This window comes from Furipterus horrens, unplaced genomic scaffold (genome assembly GCF_987537825.1).
Source record: "Furipterus horrens unplaced genomic scaffold, mFurHor1.1.pri manual_scaffold_13, whole genome shotgun sequence".
Taxonomy (NCBI): Eukaryota; Metazoa; Chordata; class Mammalia; order Chiroptera; family Furipteridae; genus Furipterus; species Furipterus horrens.
In genome coordinates, this window is record NW_028327183.1 from 38358169 (window position 1) to 38378333 (window position 20165).

General features: G+C 39.8%; 1 long non-coding RNA gene across 1 annotated transcript in view; it reads right to left on the reverse strand.

Annotated features, from left to right (window-relative positions):
- LOC149994587 (uncharacterized) overlaps positions 1-20165 on the reverse strand; it is a 34965-nt gene that overhangs the window by 11553 nt on the left and 3247 nt on the right. The window contains exon 2 of the long non-coding RNA XR_016507777.1: positions 15967-16088. This is a non-coding gene — a long non-coding RNA (uncharacterized LOC149994587). The remainder of the gene's footprint in view (positions 1-15966; positions 16089-20165) is intronic.

Consider the following 20165-nt stretch of genomic DNA (forward strand, 5'->3'; position numbering starts at 1 on the left):
GTTTGGGTGTCTTTGATTTTTTTCTCTGAGGTTGATTTTTAGTTTCAAGGCATTGTGGTCTGAAAAAAATGCTTGATACGATTTCAATTTTCTCGAATTTGTTGAGGCTTGTTTTGTGTCCTATCATGTGGTCTATCTTTTAAAATGTTCCATGTGCCTTTGAAAAGATTGTATATTTTGCTTCTTTGGGGTGAAAAGTTCCATTCCGCTACCCTATGTTTTTTGATTGGAGCATTTAATCCATTTACACTTAAGGTTACTACTAATATGTACTTATTCATTGTGACTTTTTCCCTTCATACCTGTGTTCCTCTCCATCTCTCCTTTTCTCCTTCTTCTTAAAGGAGTCCCTTTAGCATCTCTTGCAATGCTGGCTTGGTAGAGGTGTATACTTTTACTCTTCCTTTGTCTGAGAAACTCCTTATTTCACCTTCATTTAGAATGAGAACCTTGCTGGGTAGAGTAGTCTTGGTTGTAGGCCTTTGTTTTCATGCTTGACATATATTTGCCATTCCCTTCTGGCTTGTAGTGTAGTTAAGGAATCAACTGATAGCCTTTTGGATCTCCCTTGTATGTTATATGCGGTTTTCCTCTTGCTGCCTTTATAATTCTTTGTCTTTGAATGTTGCCATTTTAATTATCATGTGTCTTGGAGTGGGCCTCCTTGGGTTCATCTTCTTTGGGGCCCTCTGTGCTCCCTATTCTTGTGAGACTTTTTCTCTCATCATGTTCAGGGAGTTTTCTCTCATTACTTTTTCAATCATTTTTTCTAACCCTTGCTTCTCTTCTCCTTCTGGTATCTCTATAATATGGATATTATTACATTGCATGTTGTTCTGAAGCTCTCTTAAGCCCTCTTGATACTTTTTTAGTCTTTTTTTTCATTTTGTTGCATCTGGGAATTTTTTTCCTACGTTATCCTCTAGCTCACTGATCCAAATCCTCTGCTTCATTGAGCCTGCTTTTGATTCCTTCTACTGTGTTCTTCACTTCAAAAATTGTATTCTTCATTCTTCCTGGCTCTTATTAATAGTTTTATGTCCTTTTTCATGCTGGTGTTGTTCTCAGTAAGGTCCTTGTAGCTTCCCTGGAGTTCTCTGTATTTTCCCTGAAGTTCTTTTTAGTTCCTCTGGAGTTTGCTGTAGTTTTCTCTGAGTTTCTTGAGTTCATTGAGCATCCTTATCACCATTGTTTTGAATTTCATGTCTGATAGTTTGCCTGCCTCTATTTCATCTATCCCTCCTTCTGGAAATTATTCCTTTCCTTTGATGGGATTTTGTTTCTTCATCTCCCCATTTTATGTGGCTTTTCTTGTTTGTTTCTGTTTCTTAGATTTATCTATTTCACTTCCTGCTTTCATCTTGTGACTTTCTGTGGTAAGTGGTGCAGATTCCTTTATCTCCTGAGGTTGATGCTTTTTGGATCTGCTTTCTGTCTTTTATTTGGGCGATCTGGTAATAAATTGGTTTTCTTGTTGTGTTTCTCTTTGGTGGGTCCTTCCCTCCAGCTAGTGACTGAGTCAGTCTGCCCACTTTGTTTTGTAAACAGTTGAGATGCTGCTTAAAAAAAGCTACCTGCCCTGGCAAGTATCCTACACCCAATTTCCAGCCAAGATAGAGTCCTAGACAGACACTCTGCATATTCCTTCACAACTGAGAAGTCATACAACTACCTCAAAAATTAAGGATAAAGAGAGAATCTTAAAAGCAGCAAGAGAGAAGAAGAGAATTATGTACAAGGGGTCCCAATTAGACTATCAGCTGATTTCTCAAAAGAAACTCTGCAGGCAAGAAGGGACTGGCATGAAATACTCAAAGTAATGAAAAGCAAAAACCTACAACCATGATTACTCTATCCAGCAAAGCTCTCATTCAGAATAGAAGGACAGATAAAGTTCTTCCAGGACAAAGTAGAACTGAAGGAGTTCTTCAGATCCAAACCACTGTTATATGACACGTTAAAAGGACTTGTTTAGGAGAATGAGGATCAAAACTATGAACATTAAAATGAAAACTGTATCACAACAACCAACAACAGAAGCTAGGGAACCGAAACAAAAGCAAACTAAGTAGGTAACAAGAGTGGGAGAAAAATTATAGGTATGGGGAACATATTGGGGGGAGGTCAGCAGATAGGGGTTGGGGGGAAAGAAAGGGAGATGGTACAGCAATTAAGAAGCATAGTAGGAGGGAGTAGAGTAGACAGGAAGAGGTTGAGAAGAACTATATGCACAACCAATGGGCATGGACTAAGGTGTGGGGACCACTGGAGGGAGAGGGCCAATGGGTGGAGGGGAACAAAGGGAAAAGAAATTGGGAGAACTGTAACAGCATAATCAATAAAGCATATTTTAAAAGATGACAACAAACTCACAACTATCAACAAATGAATCTAAAAAATAGAAACAAAATCCAACTAAGCAAACCAGAATAGGAATAGAATTATAGGTAGGGGATCATTTGGAGGGTTATCAGCTGGGAGGGAGAAGGGGAAGAAATGTGGAAATGGTGCAGGGACTAAGAAACATAATTGGTTGGTACAAAATAGACAGGAGGGAGTTAAGAATAATATAGGAAAGGGTGAAGCCAAAGAACATATATGCACAACCTATGGACATGAACTATGGGTCATGTGATTGCTGTAGGGAAAGGGGGTACTGGGTGGAGGAGAGCAAAGGGGGGAAAAATGAGACTATTATAACAACACAATTAATCAAATATATTTTAAAATGTATGCAAGAAAAGGAATCCCACACCCGCAAAGATATCTCCACCCTTAATCACCATATCAACTGCTAATGAGCCAGTATTAATAAGGATGTAATGAGATAGAGACTCCTATAAGAAAGGATAAACTAATAAGAGTCGACTAACTGAAAGAAAAATGATTTTTGAGAGGGGTGGGGGGAGGAGCGATAATAGTGGTGAGTAGGTACAAGGCAATGAGAGAAAGAAAGTAAAATTTATATCGTATATTAAAAAGGAGAAAAAGCAAAATGAATTAAGAGGGGAAATGTAATATTTGGTTTAAACAGAAGTTGTAAAATATATATATATATATATATATATATATAGTGTGTGTGTGTGTGTGTGTGAGAGAGAGAGAGAGAGAGAGAGAGAACACACACACACAGAGATAAATAATGATAAGGATGATGAATAATAAGAGAAAAGAAAAATATAGAGAAAAAATTTCACTATAGCACTAATAGTAACCTATGAGCTAAGATTAATGTAGGTGGGATGGAAGTAAGAGGTAAAAAGGAATGAAAGAGAAGTTTAGGAGATGTCTAGAGGAAAGGGAAATGATTTTGAATTGATAGAGGGAGAAAGAATACTTAGGGTGAGGAATGAAAACTAGGCTGAGAAAGAGAAAAATTCAAATTTAAAGGGAAATAAGTAAAGGGCTGGAGCAAGGTACAGATGGATTAGGAGAGGGTAACAATCAGATTTGAGATTTGAAATACCAGAATAGTGAGAATTTATGGATAAAGTTACAGGAATGTCACAGATTGATCAAGGTGGAGAGAGTAAGTTTACTTTTTGATGGAAAAAAGAAGAGGCTGGACAGGGGAGAAAAAATGAGTGCAGATTGGAAATGAGTGGTAATAACAGAAAAGATAATTTTAAAAAAATAGGAGAAAATGAAATGGTAAAATTGAGAAAAGGGAGGAGCAAAATATGGGATTTAAAATAAACTATGCTATAAGTACTATTTACTTATAATGCATAGACTTGGAGGACAAAGAATGACTACTAAAAGGATATGTAGAAGACAATTCCTAAAGAAGGTCACAGTGGAATTTTTCTTTGTAGTTTCTCTAATTTTCCATTTTCTTCTCCTTCTGGAGCCACCCAGTTGACTTCATTTTGTGTCCAAGTCTGGATCTAGGCTGCCTAATCTCAACTATCGGTGCTCTTCTGCCAAAGTCTCTGTCTTTCACCTTTTACTCTTATTCACTCTGAAATCCTCAGTCAGACTTAAGCACTATGGGGTGGGGCCAAGTACTTTCTGCAGGTAGGCCCAATGCTTCCCCTCTGTCTATTGCCACCAGGAGGGGAGTGATCTATCGAAACCATTTCTCCCATAGCACTCAAGGTCTCCACTCCACCTCACACCCCAGCTGGAGCCTGGGGCAAGTGCATGCACCTCTAGCCGTTCCTCCCCTGTTGAAAACAAATGAACAAACAAAAAGAAAAAAATGTTGCTTTTTGACTCTTAGAGCCAGACCCCTCCTGGCTTACCGTCAGCTCTACCAGTGGGCCCGGCTTTAGTTTCAGCCCCCAAACCTCTCAGGGAGAATCTTCTGGGCCCTGTAAAATCTCTCTGCATACCAAGTCACAGCCTGCAGATTCCAAGCTTGTGATACTGGATTCATGCTGGCATCACTTCCTCAATTTGCACCCGAAAGGTCGTTAGGAAGCAGCCTCGGGTGTCCACCTTCAGCCACAATGCTCAACTCCCGGCAGTGTCCAGTGGTTATACATATGATTTCTCAACGATTAAGCTGAAGATCCAGACCCAGGGGAAGGCCAGCACATCTTTCCATTGAGTCATCGCTGCACAGGGTACCCACGGCAGGAGCACAGCCTCCAGCCCTCTCCACTTCTCCAGCCTTCACTCTTCACCCTCTTGGATCCTGGCTACTGAGTTAATCCACCAGCATCCCTTTCCAGTGCAGCCTGAGGTGCTGGGCTGGGGTAGAGGCCCCAGCAACTCACCTTAGAAAATGCAGGTGGGGGTTCCTTCTCTCTCCCAGGCTGTTCCCATGCTCCTATCTCTGTTTGCCCTATCTGAAGCCACTCTCACCCACTCTCTGCTCTGTCTGTCCTCCAAGTCTCCTCCACAATAGGAGCACACCCAGCAGTCTGCTGACTACCCTGCCACTATTTTCCTATATCTGATCATGATGTATGATTTTTTAATGTGTTGCTGGATCTAGTTTGCCAATATTTTGTTGAGGATTTTAGCATCTATGGTCATTTTCTTTGTTGTGTCTTGACCTGGTGTTGGAATTAGAGTAATACTGGCCTCATAGAAAAAGTTTGGAAGTATTCCTTCTTCTTAAAATTTTGGAATAGCTTGAGAAGAATAGGAGTTATTTCTTCCCTAAATGTTTGGAAAAATTCTCCTGTGAAGCCAACTGATCCAGGACTTTTGTGTGCTGGAAGATTTTGATTACTGCTTCAATTTCACTAGTTGTTATCAGTCTATTCAGGCTTTCTGCTTCTTCTGGAAGATGCTGTGTTTCCGGAAATTTGTCCATTTTACCCAGGTGTTCAAATTTCTTGTCATATCAGTGTTTATAGAAATTTCTGTGGTATCGATTGTGATTTCCCCTTTCACTTCTGATTTTATTTATTTGGATTCTCTCTTTTTTCCTTGATGACTCTGGTTAAAGGCTTGTTGATTTTGTTTATCTTTCAAAGAAACAGCCACTGGATTTATTGATCTTTTGAACTGTTTTTTTAGTCTATGTTATTTAATTCTGCTCTGATCTTGATTATTTACTTCCTTGTACTCCTTCAGGCTTTATTTGTTGTTGTTCCTGTAGTTCTTGTAGATGTAGGGTTAGGTTGTTTACTTGAGATTCTTCTATCCTTTTTAGGTAAGCCTGTATTGGTATGAACTTCCCTCTAAGGACTCTCTCACAGTGTCCCATAGATTTTGAGCTTTGTGTGTTCATTTTCATTTTTGTCCAGAAACTTTTAAATTTCTTCCTTGATCTCATTGTCAACCCATTCATTATTTAATAGCATGTTATTCATTCTCCATGAATTTGAATGTTTTTGAGGTTTTTCCTTAATATTGGTTTCCAGTTTCAAGCCATTGTGATTTGAGAAGGTGCTTGATATAATTTCAATTTTCTTGAATTTGTTGAGGCTTATTTTAGCTCCAACCATGTGGTCTATCTTTGAAAATGTTCCATGTACACTTGAAAAGATGTATATTTACTTCTTTGGAGTGAAAGGGTCTATATATATCAATTAAGTCCATTTGGTCTAGAGTGTTGTTCAATGCCTCAATATCCTTGTTTCTTTGCTCCAATGATCTGTCCATTTTTGATAATGGGGTGTTAAAATCCCCTATGACTGTGTTTCTGTGGATATCCTTCTTGAAGTCCTCCAAGATTATCCTTATATATTTGGGTGCTCCTATGTTGGGTGCCTACATGTTTACAAGAGTTATATGTTCTTGATGGATTGTTTCCTTAAGTATTATGAAATGTCCTTCTTTGTCTCTTTTTATGGCTTTGTTGTAAAATCTATTTTGTCTGATATAAGTATTGCCATCCCAGCTTTTTTTCATGTCCACTAACTTCAATGTTTGTTTCCATGCCTTCACTTTCAGTCTGTACAGATCTTTTGTTCTGAGGTGGGTCTCTTGTAGACAGCATATACGTGGGTCATGTTTTTGTATCCATTCAGCTACCCTGTCTTTTGATCGGAGCATTTAATTCATTTACATTTAAGGTTATTATTGCTAGATACTTATTCATTGTCATTTTTCCCTTTGTACCTGTGTTTGCACGCCCCTTCTTTATCTTCTTAAAGCAGTCCCTTTAGCATTCTTGCAGTGCTGATTTCGTGGAGATGTATTCTTTTCACCTTCTTTTGTCTGGGAAACTCCTTATTTCACCTTCTACTCTGAATGAAAGCCTTGCTGGGTAGAGTGGTCTTGGGTATAGGTATTTGCTTTTCATTGCTAGGAATATTTTTTTTCATTCCTTTCTGGCTTGTAGTGTTTCTGTTTAGAAACCAGCTGATAGCCTTATTGGAGTTCCCTGTATCTTATAAGCTGTTTCTTTCTTGCTGCCGTTAGGATTTTCTCTTTGTCTTTTAGTTTTGCAATTTAAATTATGATATGTCTTGGAGTGGGCCTCTTTGGGTTTATATTCATTGGGGCCCTCTGTGTTTCTTGCACTTGTGTGATCTTTTCTCTCATCAAGTTAGGGAAGTTTTCTGACATTTTTCCAAACAGGTTTTCTATCTATTACTCTTCTCCTTCTGGTACATCTATGATATGGATATTATTATGTTTCATGTTGTCATACAGCTCTCTTAATCCCTCCTCATTCTAAGTCTTTTCATTTTGTTGCACTGTCTAGGAATTTTTTCTGTTTTTCTCTAGCTCGCTGATCCAATCCTCTGCTTCATCTAGCATGGTTTTGATTCCTTCTGCTGTGTTCATTTCAGAAATTGTATTCTTCATTTCTTCCTGGCTCTTATTGGTAGTTTCTAGTCTTTTTTTTTTTTTTTGGTTTTTCAATTACAGTTGTCCCCTTTTCCCCTAATTTCTCTCCCCCACCCAACCCACCCCCTCTCCCACAATCATATCCCTCCCTGTTGTCCATGTCCATGAGTCTTTTATATGGGTTCTTTGACTAATCCCTTCCCTTACTTATCCCCTTTCTCTCCCTCTCCCCTCCCCCCTATTGACTCTTTTTTAATGCTGGTGTAGTTCACAGTAAGTTCCTCGTAGCTTCCCTGGAGTTCTTTGTAGTTTTCTATGATCTCACTGAGCTCATTGAGTTTCCTTCTAACCAAGGGTTTGAATTCCATGTCTGATACTTTGCTTTCCTCTATTTCATTTATCACTGTTTCTGGGGATTCCTCCTTTCCTTTTGATGGTGAGTTGTTTTTGTCTCCTCATTCTAGATGATTCTTCTTGTGTGTTTCTCCTTCTTAGACTGATATCCCTTTAACACTTCATATAATAATGGCTTGGCGACAAGGAACTCCTTTATCTTCACCTCGTCTGGGAAGCACTTTAGCTGCCCTTCCATTCTAAATGATAGCTTTGCTGGATAGAGTAATCTTGGTTATAGGTCCTTGCTTTTCATCACTTTAGATACTTCTTGCCAGTTCCTTTTTGCTCGCAATGTTTCTTTTCAGAAATTAGCCAACAGTCTTATGGGAATTCCTTTGTAGGTAACTTTTCTTTTCTCTTGCTGCTTTTAAGATTCTTTCTTTATTTTAACCATTGGCATTTTAATTATGGTGTGTCTTGGTGTGGTCCTCTTTGGGTTCAACTTGTTTGGGACTCTGTGCTTCCTGGACTTGTATGTCTATTTCCTTCACCAGATTAGGGAAGTTTTCTTTCATTATTTTTTCAGATAAGTACTCAATCTCTTGCTCTTCTTCTTATCCTTCTGCCATTCCTATTATTTAGATGTTGGTACATTTAAAGTTGTCCCAGAGGTTCCTAAGTATCCTCATTTTTTTCAATTCTTGTTTCTTCATTCTGTACTGGTTGCCTGTTTCTTTCTTCCTTGTGTTCCAATACATTGATTTGAACCCTGGCACCCTCCCCTTCACTATTGGTTCCATGTGGATTTTTCTTCATTTCACTTAGTGTAGCCTTCACTCTTCCCTTCTGCATTTGCTGTACTCAATAATTTCTCTGAGTATTGTTACCACCAGTGTTTTGAACTGTGTCTGATAGGTTGGCTTTCTCCTCCTCACTTACTTCTCCCTCTGGAGTCTTGATCTGCTCCCTCTTTGGAGTCATACTTCTCTGTATCCTCAACTTGACACCCTCCATATATTTGCCTCTGTTTATTAGGTAGAGCTGCCACCCCTGTTACATTGTAAGGGGAAGAGCTTTAGGTATTAGTGGGAGATGCTTGGTTTCACTGCTCTCTGGCACTGTATGTGGGGGTGTGCTCAGCATGCACCCCTTTTCCAGTCCCTTCACCCGCTTCCTGTATGTGACTGGCACCCCTCAATCTGTTGCCCCAGTGAATGTTCCTAGAGTGGGTGGATTTGTGTACATTCTAGGAGTGAGGGAGCCTTCTAACCAAACTCTCCTGAGAGACTGACAGTTTCTTCCGCTGCCTCGCCCCCCTCTGGTTTTCACAGCCAAAAGCTATGAGGCTTTATTTCCCCAGTGCTGGAACCATGAGCTGTGTGATCTGGTTAGTGGCTAGAATCACTCCCCAGGTACACATCCTGGCTTTTATAATGTGTGATTGCTTGTTCTGCCGGTAGGCTACAGCCGCTGCCTTGCCACTGCTGCTGCCACCTTGCCTCTGCCACACTGCATCCTCTCTACCCCAGCTCCCAGTCTCTACCCATCCTACTCGTCTGGATTAGTATTAGCTCTTTAAATCTTTGGTTGTTGGACTTCCATAGAGTTTTATTTTCTGCAAGTTCTGGTTGTCTTTGTTTGTTTTGAGGTAGTTACAATCCTATGGTTGTGTGAGGAGGTGAAAGGTGTCCACCTACACCTCCATCCTGGCTGGAAGGCTCTAAAGCTAGTTGCCAGGGCCAGAGATCCTGGCTTGCACTCTGCATCCCTGGTGCCAGTGTGGGACCAGACAAGAAATGAGTCCACCACTCCAGCACCTGCAGCGCTCTGCCCAAGGTGACCCTCAGTAGGTATCTTAAATCAGTTAAATATGATTGTCTTTACTTACAAATTTCATCCACTGTGACAAGGAATCAATGTTTCAAGCTGTTGAACAGGTCATCATCCCTGTCCTGCTGGATAACACCCTTTTTTCTGACACCCCATCCTGGCCTGTAGAATCTTTATTGCCTCTTTCAGGACTGGCATGTTTTTGGTATGCTGGGTCTCTCTTTAAGGTTGTGTATCCTATGTGCTCATATATTGTTGTTTTTTTTTTTTTTTTTTGTCATCTTGGCAATGTATTCTGCTGCTTTTGTTTCAATAGTGAGCATAATCAATCCATCAGTCACCAGATCATGCATGTACCCAAAGTGCTTCTCCCCAACAAAGTGCTTTCCAACTTAATAGAGAGTGAAGTTTCTGGTTTGACTTCCAAATCTTAAAGTCAAAGTGTAGGTTCCTGGCTGGCGCTGGCTCTCCTGAATGAGGTATCTCCCCTCAGCCACACTCAAGAGTTGGTCTGCTGCTTCTCAGGAGATCATGCCATGAAACTCTTTTCCATAATACTTGGTCTATTTTATCATTAGTATAGATAATTCTTCAAGGATGAGAATCTTCCTGTTGTAGCTGATATAAGATTTCCAAACAGGAGGTCTATATTCATTTGTATCATTAGATGCTGTGCTGCTTAGGTAACTCCCTCTTATATGCTTTGTTGAGCAACATCAAACAGGATCAGGGCCGTTGTAAAAGCACTCTCCAACTGCTCACTGCTGCCAGCCAGTCCACACACTCCTCCCAGGCTGACCAGATATCACCACATCGGCCTGCAGTGAACACACCTCAAAGGGACTTGGTAGTCTGAGAGGCATGATAGGATCATGGTGTGCAGGTAAGACACAGGCTGGAATACAGAGGGCCATTGCCAGGTGGGGAGGCTTGGCAATGGCACAGTGGCAGGCAGTGGGGCCATGTGTGGCAGTGGCTGCTGCAGTGTAGAGAGGGGCAGCCTCACAGGAACCCCAGCAGAGCACACTCACTCTGTATCCCATAGACTTGCAGACACCAACTTGTGAGTGTCTCCCCTTCTAGAAAGAACTTTCAAACTCAATACATGCGTGTGCACCTGCACACACACACAGACACACTAGTCCAATTTTTTTTAAATGGGCAAAGGACCTGAATAGAAACTTCTCCAAAGAGGACATACTGATGACCAATAGGCATAAAAAGATGCTCAACATCACTAATCACCAGAGAAATGCAAATTAAAACCACAATGAGATACCACTACATACCTGCTAGAATGGATATCATCAATAAATCAAGAATTAAGTGCTGGCAAGGATGTGAAGAAAGGGGAGCCCTTCTGCACTGCTGGTGGGGATGCAGATTGTTTCAGTCATGATGAAAATCAGTATGGAGTTATCTCAAAAAATTAAAAATGAAACCCAGTGATTCTACTTCTGGGAATTTATCTAAAGAAATTTCAAACAGTAATTTGAATGAACATATTCTCCCCTATGTGCACTGCAGCATTATTTTCAATAACCAAGATTTGGAAAAAGCCCAAGTGTCCATCAGTAGATGAGTAAATAAAACCATTTATGGTACACTTAAACAATGGAATACTACTCTGCCATAAAAAGAAAATTTCACCAGGGTAAAAGTATTATTCCATTGTTTAAGTGTACCATACCTGCTGGAGAACATTATGCTAAGTAAAATAAGCCAGTCAGTGATTTCACTCACATATGGAATCTGATGAACTGAATAAAGCAAAATAGAGACTGACTTATAGATGGAGTAGACACTGACATCTTTGGTGGGATTCAGAGGTGGAGGGGTCCAGGTGAAAAGAAAAAAAAGAGGGAAAAACTCATGGACACAGACAACACTGTGGTGACTGTGGGAAGGAGTGGAGGTGGAAGAGGGTATTGGGAGGAGATAAACAGTAATGGAAAAAAATACAATAAAAATAATTTAAAATAACTCATTTTAATGATGATTTTGTATTTATTATTTTAAACCCCAAACCTCTCAACCCCCATACATTTCACTTATCTTTGCTTAATACTTCATGAAATCACTGAAAGAATGAAAGGACCACTTTCCAATATTTCTTCCACCTCATGTACTCATCTTCCAGCATCTGTACCACATAAGCCTGTCATCCTATTACCAGGAATTAACTTTCCATATTCTCAAAGCTAGTCCTTCATCTATTAAACCATACCCATGTGAGGTCATTGCTCCAGTGTTGTTCCTTCTTTGTCTGCAATCATTTTCCCTCTTCTACTGGATTATTCCAATCAGCATACAGAATTGCTATTATTTCTCTAATTCTTACAACATACTCCTATTCCTAGCACTCCTAATTATTAACATATCCCTCTCTTTAGCAGTAAAATGCCTCTAAGTAGTTGTATCTATACTTGTGGTCACCAGTTTTCAGTCTCTTATTTGACTTTTACTCCAAAAAAAACAAAAAACAAAAAACAAAAAAACCTTGCTCTTCTCAATGTAAACAATAGCATCAATATTGCTAAGTCCAATAGCCATTACAAAAGCTACCTATTACAGAATCTGCAAATGATATCTAATACCATTGGTCATCCTTCCTTTGACTCACTTTCATTTGGCTTCTATGATACTACACTGTTAGTTTTCCTTCCACTTCACTGATTCTCCTTTTTTGGTTTTTTATCCTTGAACTCTTAATAGAAGTCAGCCCTTGATGTTCTTTCTCTACATTCAGGTCCTTAATGATCATATTCTGCCTCATGATTTTAAATAAACATAGGTAATAACTACCAAGTTAGTATAATCTCTACAATAATACAGTTGAACCTCAGTTCTCAAATTTAATTTGCTCCAGACACTGTTTGAGAAGCAAATTTTTCAAAAACTGAATCACTATTCCACAGATATCATCAGCATGATAGGGTTGCTGGGTCAAGAACCACAGTTGTGTTCAACAACTGAAATATCTTTTCCATGAACAACTTGGTTGAGAACCAAATTGTTCAGGTTGGGAGATGTTCAAGAACCGAGGCTTGACTGTACCAGCTAGAGCATCCAAGTGCTTACTCAATATTGTCATTTAGTGTCTAATAGATGTGTCAAACCCAATATGTTCAGAATTGAACTTCTCTACAAACCTAATGGAACTGCACCCTTTCTCATCTCAGCAGATGAGAGCAACATCTTTCCAGTTACTTGAGACTTAAATTTTTGGGTTGACCTCACTCTGGACATTTTTCTCTCACACCTGAAATCTACCCCCCAAATACTGCTTGCCCAATCATGTTTAACATATATTTGGACTCCAATCACTTCTCACCACTCAGGTCTGATTCACTAGCATCATTTATCTGAATTAATGCCATAGCCTCCTACTCATCACCACTTAATTTTATTTGTTTTTAAACACAATAACAACATGTCACATCATGTCCTATGCTTAAAACTCTCCAATAGATGGACGGTTACTTCAATGAAATACAAAATGCTTACAATGACTTACAAGGTCTTACAAGATATGGCCAAGATGGAGGCGTAGACAGACATGCTGAGTCTCCCTCCGCAACTAAGAAGGAATACAACTATCTCAAAACTAGAAACAACCAGAAATTCCAGAAAAGCAAACTGCATGGAAGCCCAACAAACAAGGATATAAAGAAGAAATACTCATCCAGACAGGTAGAAGGGGCGGAGCCTGGGCAGAGAGGACATGGTGTAGTGGTGGCAGCAGTAGTAGCAGCAGCAGCAGGCCGGTGGAAAGAGCAGTTACACATTTTAAAAAGTCAGGAGGGAGACCTGGGTAGTGTTCCCAGCTCCTCACCAGACCACACAGCTCATGGCCCCAGCACTGGAGAAAATCAAGCCTCATTGCTTCTGACTGTGCAAACCAGTGGCGGTTGGGGCGGAGGCATAAACTTCCAGTCTCTCAGCAGAGTCCGCTTGTTTAAAGGGCTCCCACAGTTCTAGAACATTCACAGACCCATCCACTCTGGGGACGACAGCCAGGGCAACAAATAGAGAGGCACCAGTCCCATACTGAAGTAGAAGTGCCAGGAAAAGGGGAGAGTGCTGGGCAAGCGGCATTGTTCCTTCTCAGACCCCTCCCCACACATAGGACCACCATGTTGTGAAACAGGTCACTCTGTACTGATGAATCCCTAAGGCCCCGCCCCTTACAACATAACAGGAGTGACAGCTCTACCTGGGACTCAGAGGCAAACAAACACAGGAGACTTCTGGCCAAGATGGAGGCCTAGACTGACACACTCCATCTCCCTCCACAACTAAGAAGGAATACAACTACCACAAAACCAAAAATAACCAGAAGTTCCAGAAAATAAATGGAAGTCCAATGTATGAAGTTATAAAAATGTGGTGCTCATCTGGATGGGTGGGAGGGGTGAAGCCGGGCCAGAGAGGTCAAGCTGTACTATCAGCGGCAGCAGCGGCGACAGCAGTGGGATAGCAGTGAGCACAGACACCCATATTTAAGGGAGCACCCCTGGCTGCAGACAAGACCTGCCAGGTTACGATTTCAAAGCCAGGGAAGGCAGACCTCCATTGCCTTGGACTGTGAGGCCTGGAGGGGGTGGGAACAGAGGAGGAGGCTCCCGGTCTCTCAGCGGAGAGAGAAAGGCAGGAATCCACCTTGGACATCCACCCCCGCAGAAAATGCCACAGCATGGTGAGAAGGATCGCCCAATTATGACAAATGCATGGGGCTCTGCCCCCTATAGTGTAGGAGGTGTGACAGCCCCGCGCAGGAAGCAAAGGTAAACACAAAACTGTAAGGATGGCACAGATAATGATAGAGATCCTGGTGACACAGCTGACCAGACAGCAAATATCTAATCTAAAGGACAAGCAGATAGATAATCTTTCTGAGGCTCAGTTCAAAGCTTTGGTTATAAAAATGTTTACAGACATAATAGCAGATCTTAAACAAGACAGGGAAAGAATGAAGGCTAGTCCTGCTGAAATGAATGAAAACACATACAAAACTAGTGACGAGGGAAAGAAAACCAGGGATCAAATCAACAAATCAGAACATAAGGGAGGAACAGTCAACCAGCACAGAAAGAGGAAATGAAAAGTAAGGAAAATGAGGAGAGGCTCAGAAACCTATTGGACGGCTATAAGCGGGTCAACATCCAGATCATAGTGTTGTCAGGAGGTGAAGAATACCTAGAAAATGAAAAAATATGTGAAAAAATAATGAAGCAGAACTTCCCTAACTTGGAGAAGAAAATAGACGTACAGGTCCAGAAAGCACAGAGAGTTTCAAACAAACTGGATCCCGGGAAAACCACACCAAGACACATTATAATCAAAATGTCAAAAATTAAGGATAAAGAATCTTAAAAGCAGCAAGAGAGAATTACTTACAATGGGGTCCCAATAAGACTATCAGCTGATTCCTCAAAGGAGACTCTGCAGGCGAGAAGGGACTGGCAAGAAATATTCAAAGTAATGAAAAGCAAAAACCTACAACCACAATTACTCTATCCAGCGAAACTGTCATTCGGAATAGAAGGGCAGACAAAGTGCTTCCGGGACAAAGTAAAACTGAAGGAGTTCATCAGATCCAAACCACTGTTATATGAAATGTTAAAAGGACTTGTTTAGGAGAAAGAGGATCAAAACTATGAACGTTAAAATAAAAACTGTATCACAACAACCAACAACAGAAGCTAGGGAATTGAAATGAAGGCAAAGTAAGTAGGCAACAAGAGAAAAGAATTTTAGGTATGGGGAACATTATGGGGGGAGGTCAGCAGGGATGGGGAAGGAGGGAAAGGAAGAGATATGGTGCAGGAATTAAGAAGCATAGTAGGAGGGAATGGAGTAAACAGGAAGATGTTGAGAAGAACTATATGCACAACCAATGGGCATGGACTAAAGTGGGGGGGACAGCTGGAGGGAGGGGTGTCACTGGGTGGAGGGGAACAAAGGAAAAAGAAATTGGAACAACAGCATGATTAATAAACATTTTAAAAAATATTTAAAAAAAGATATGGCCATTATCTCTCTCACCTCCTTTATCAGTTTTCTGCCAGCACAAACCTTTACAAGAGCTTCACTGATAGTCCTCGAATACACCACCATTTTCTCATTATAGGGCTTTGCTCAGCCTGGAATGCCCTTCCTTTAGATAACCACTGACTTATTCCTTCACCCCTTCAAATCTTGACTCTGATCAGTTCTCTCATAGTCTAACATGATTATTCTATTTCATATAGTAACCTAAACTATCATATCCCCTCTAAATACTTTTGTATTTCCCCCCATAATAAGTTCTAACATATTCTACAATGTATTATTTTATCACCACCTGCTAGAATTGCTCATTGATATATCCCAGACACCTAAGAGTGTACCTAAAACATGGTAAACACTAATACATAAGAACAGTAGGTTTGGGGGGAAGCATTTTAATATTTTTTTGCTAACATACTCACTGCCTTTGTGAGGATAGACAACTGTCTCATTTCTAGTTTAGGTTGCCCCTTTAAAACATTGTTAAATGGCTTTAGTTAAAGACAATCAGTTCGGCATGTTGAGTTCCACACAGATAAGAGTTCTGAAATTTACCAATTTTGCAGGAACTCAGATCTCTGGGTAGGGGCATGGAACATGCCCCTATGTCCAGGAGATGAGCTGGTCTTGTCTCCGCCTGTGGCTTTAGGCTGTTCAGGCCACTGGGTCATGGAATCCTGAGAACAAAGAGGTCTGTTAAGTACTCCATCTGCCTCCTTGTAGATAAAGTCTTAATTGGAGCTGGCCTTGAGGATTTGTGGGTCTGCTTTGTATCCTTGAGAGGTGCTATCCAAGCCATAAGTTACCCTAGCTGTATTTTACACGTTAATGATACATTGTAAAAATTCTTTCACTGCTGGCTGTAGAGCTCACCCCCCCCCCGTTCTATTTTTTGTAACTTTTGAAATCCTAATAAAAGGACGGTGAGGCTTCTCGCTCTTTGCTGACTGCCAGAGCATGCTGCAGCCCCCGATCATCTTTCTCATTCTGCTTGCTGGAATTATCTCCGCATCCGGGATCACAACCAACACTTCATCTGGTGCCCGATCTAGGGACCTGAAGGTAAGAACCGGGAATAGGCAGAACCGAGGAAGGGTTGGGTTGCGCGGTGTCCGCAAACCCCTCATGAATACGACTCGGGATCATATGGGAAATTTGCAGTCTTTAGAAGAAGAATATGCGATCCTCATACAGTCTTTACTTAAGGGGTCTCAAATTAAGATAAAAGAAAGCGCCCTTGTAGATTTGCTTGTACAAGTTAAGAAACATTGTTATTGGTTTACTCCAGAAAAGGGAAAAACCAAAAACAACAAAAAAGGACTCATTTCCCATGAAAGAATGGGGTCGGGGTTATCTAAGGAACAAGAGATTTACTTTAGGATGTTGCAGCAACTAATAAAAGGAACTGGATGCCAGATTAAGGAAAGGCATCTAATTAATTTACTGTATACTGCTGTGGCTCAAAGCACTGCGGTCTCAGAAAAACAAAGGGAAATTAAGAAAAATAACTCAAGATTAAAAAGTGCCACAGTCATGATAAGAGTAGGAAAGGGGGAGGAAAAATGGAATATGTGGAGTGCTGTCAAACAATCGGCTTTGCAGACCCCTTCCCTCTGGGATGCTGAAAAGCCACAATATATCTCGCAGCCTCTACCAGCTGACACAGGCCCACTGGATAATCCAAACCTTGACAGAAAAACTGTAAACATGTTTTTTCTACAATTGCCTTAAAACTAAGGTTCCATTTTGTAAAATAATATATTGTGATATATTACTCAAATATTCAATATTCAAAAATTCATGTCTTTTAGTGCTAAGACCTGAATATTTGTCAGTCTATATTAATATTATATATCTTTTACCACTTTAAGTAGTCAAATATCATTTCATAATATATATTCCTTAGTTGACAAAATTTTCAAGATTTAAAAGTTAAAAAACTTCCTTAACAACCTTGGGGTATTTCAAAGGGCCCTTGAAATATCTCAGGAATTTATTATTTTCTTCTTACCAAAAAGAAGAAAACTCTAAACCAATCAGGCTTAATACATTTTAAAATACTTGGAAAGCTTTGTCAAATAAGGAAATTTTACAAAAAAGCTCAAAAACAATTCGCTTTTGAAAACGCTAATGAAGACTGTAAAACAATTCTTCATCCTCTTAAACAAACCTTTCAAAATATTAGTTTATTCAGGCTTTTCAAAATATTGGCACAGAGAATTATAAAGCATCTGTGCTCGCTGCAGCCATCTCTATGGCTGCCACCAAAGGTCAAAAAGAGATTAAATGCTTTGCTTGTGGAAAAATAGGCCACATTAAGAAGGAGTTCCGCAATAATCAAAGAGGAATCTCCAAATCTCCAAGAAAGGACTGTCCTCATTGCGGCAAGGGGAAACATTGGGCCAAGGACTGTAAATCTAAATTGAATAAGAATGGTAAATGTATAACACCCTCTGATAATCAGGGAAACTGGCAGCGGGGCATGAGATCCGGTGCCCCGGACCAAAACAGGAGACCCCAAGGCCCCAGCAATCAAATGCTGTGGAGTCAGGGCAGTGCCGAGTCACAAATCTTTGCGCAGCCACAAGTGGGAGCGCAGGGCTGGACTTGGTTACCACCCAGCAATTAACTCTTAAAGAACAAGATCACATTTATGTTGCTCCTACTGAAGTATGGGGACCTTTGCTTAAAGGATATGTAGATTTAATAATTGGCCAATCTAGCCTTATTGTTAAGGGTATTATTACTCAACCAGGAGTTAACTAATTTTAATAAAGAAATCAAAGTTATGATACAAGCCATGGGTTATCATATCAAACCTGCTAACACTCACATAGCACAGCTTATACTTCTTCCTTATACTGTGCCTGCAACTCAAAATGTTAAAAAAGGAAACAAAGGCTTTCGCAGCACTGATAATCAATCTATTTTTTAGACTGCCTTTATTAAATTACAAAAACCTTTTTTAGAAGTAAAAATGAGATATAACATCTCAAGGACTATTAAATACTAGAGCTGACGTCTCTGTCATATCCAGCCAATTTTGGCCACCTGAGTGGCCTCTAATTAAAGGAAATCTAATTTAGCAACCTAATTAGACTTAAGTTTAAAAAAAAACTTATTGTTTCTTGTAGAATGTTAAGTCCTTTAAAATATTGTAAATTTTAAACCTAAAAGCTGCAGTCCCAAGAACAAGCCGTGCCAAGCTTACTATCTCCCCTGCCCTCTCTAGCCTCTGTGAAAACTTTCAAGGTCTCTAGATACAGAAATCACCAAAATAAAATTGTTTCTCTCCCTCTAGCTTCAAAGCAGGAACAGGGGGGCACTCTATGCTTCCAATACCCTCCCAGGATATAGCTGCCACTGTTTAACCCCTTTATTACAGAAATAGGCTAACTTCTCTGCCTCTTTCTCCTATTACAGCAATAGGGTGCTATGTTATCAATACCCACAATTTCTCCCATAACTAAAAATATTATGCTCAGTATGGGTTACAATCCAGTTCTTCCTCAACCTCAGTTACCAGTATTTGACACCAGAACAGGGCAGGACCTTCGCGGGTTAGGACGTCCTTTTTCTAATACAAATTTATCTTAAGGGCCACTGTTAAGTGCTTTGCCCTTCCTTTGAAATGGTCAACAAGCAAACCAGTATGGGTAGAACAGTGGCCTCTAACAAATGTCAAGTTAGAAGTGCTTCATCAATTAATACAGGAATAAATAAATCAGGGACATATCAAACCAAGTACATCACCATGGAATTCTCCTGTCTTTGTATCAAAGAAAAAATCTGGAAAGTGGAGAATGTTAACTGATTTAAGGAAAATTAATGAGGTAATTCAGCCGATGGAATCTTTACAGCCAGAATTACCTAACCCTTCTTTAATTCCAAAGCATTGGCATATTATTATAATTGATTTGAAAAATTGTTTCTTTACTATTCCTTTACAACCAGAGGATTGTGAGAAGTTTGCTTTTACTATACCTTCTTTAAATAATCAACAGCCTAGTCAAAAATATCAATTAAAAGTACTTCCTCAAGAAATGTTAAATAGTCCTACAATGTGTCAATATTTTGTTAATCAACCTTTAGAAAAACTCCAAAGTCAATTTCCAGAAGGAATGTGTATGCATTATATAGATATTTTATTAGCACATCCTTCTGAGGCACAATTATTACAAATATTCAATTTAACTTCTAATTTGTGTGCTAAGTATGGCCTTCAAATTGCTACAGAAAAAAATACAGAAAGAGGAGCCATAGAATTATTTAGGACACCAAGTAACTAAAAGTCATATAATACCTCAAAAGGTTAAAATTCATAAGGATTCTCTTCAAACCTTAAATTATTTTCAAAAATTATTAGGAGATATTAATTGGCTCTGACCTTCTTTAGGAATTCCTACATATGCTATTGAAAGTCTTTTTCACACCCTTGAAGGTGACTCCAATCTAAATAGCCCCAGATCACCAACTAAAGAGGCTGAAAAGGAGCTCAAATTAATTAAACAATATTTTCAAAATAGCCAATTAAATCGTATTCAGCAACTAATTAATCTTAAGCTAATCATTATCCACAGTGCTCATTCTCCTACTGGGGTGTTATGTCAAGAGGAAAATATAATTGAATGGCTATTCTTACCACACAAATCAACCAAAAGGTTAGAAACTTATCTCAGTAAAATTATTCAAATTATAATTCGTGGCAGATTACATTTTAGACAACTTTGTGGCCAAGATCCTAATGAAATTAT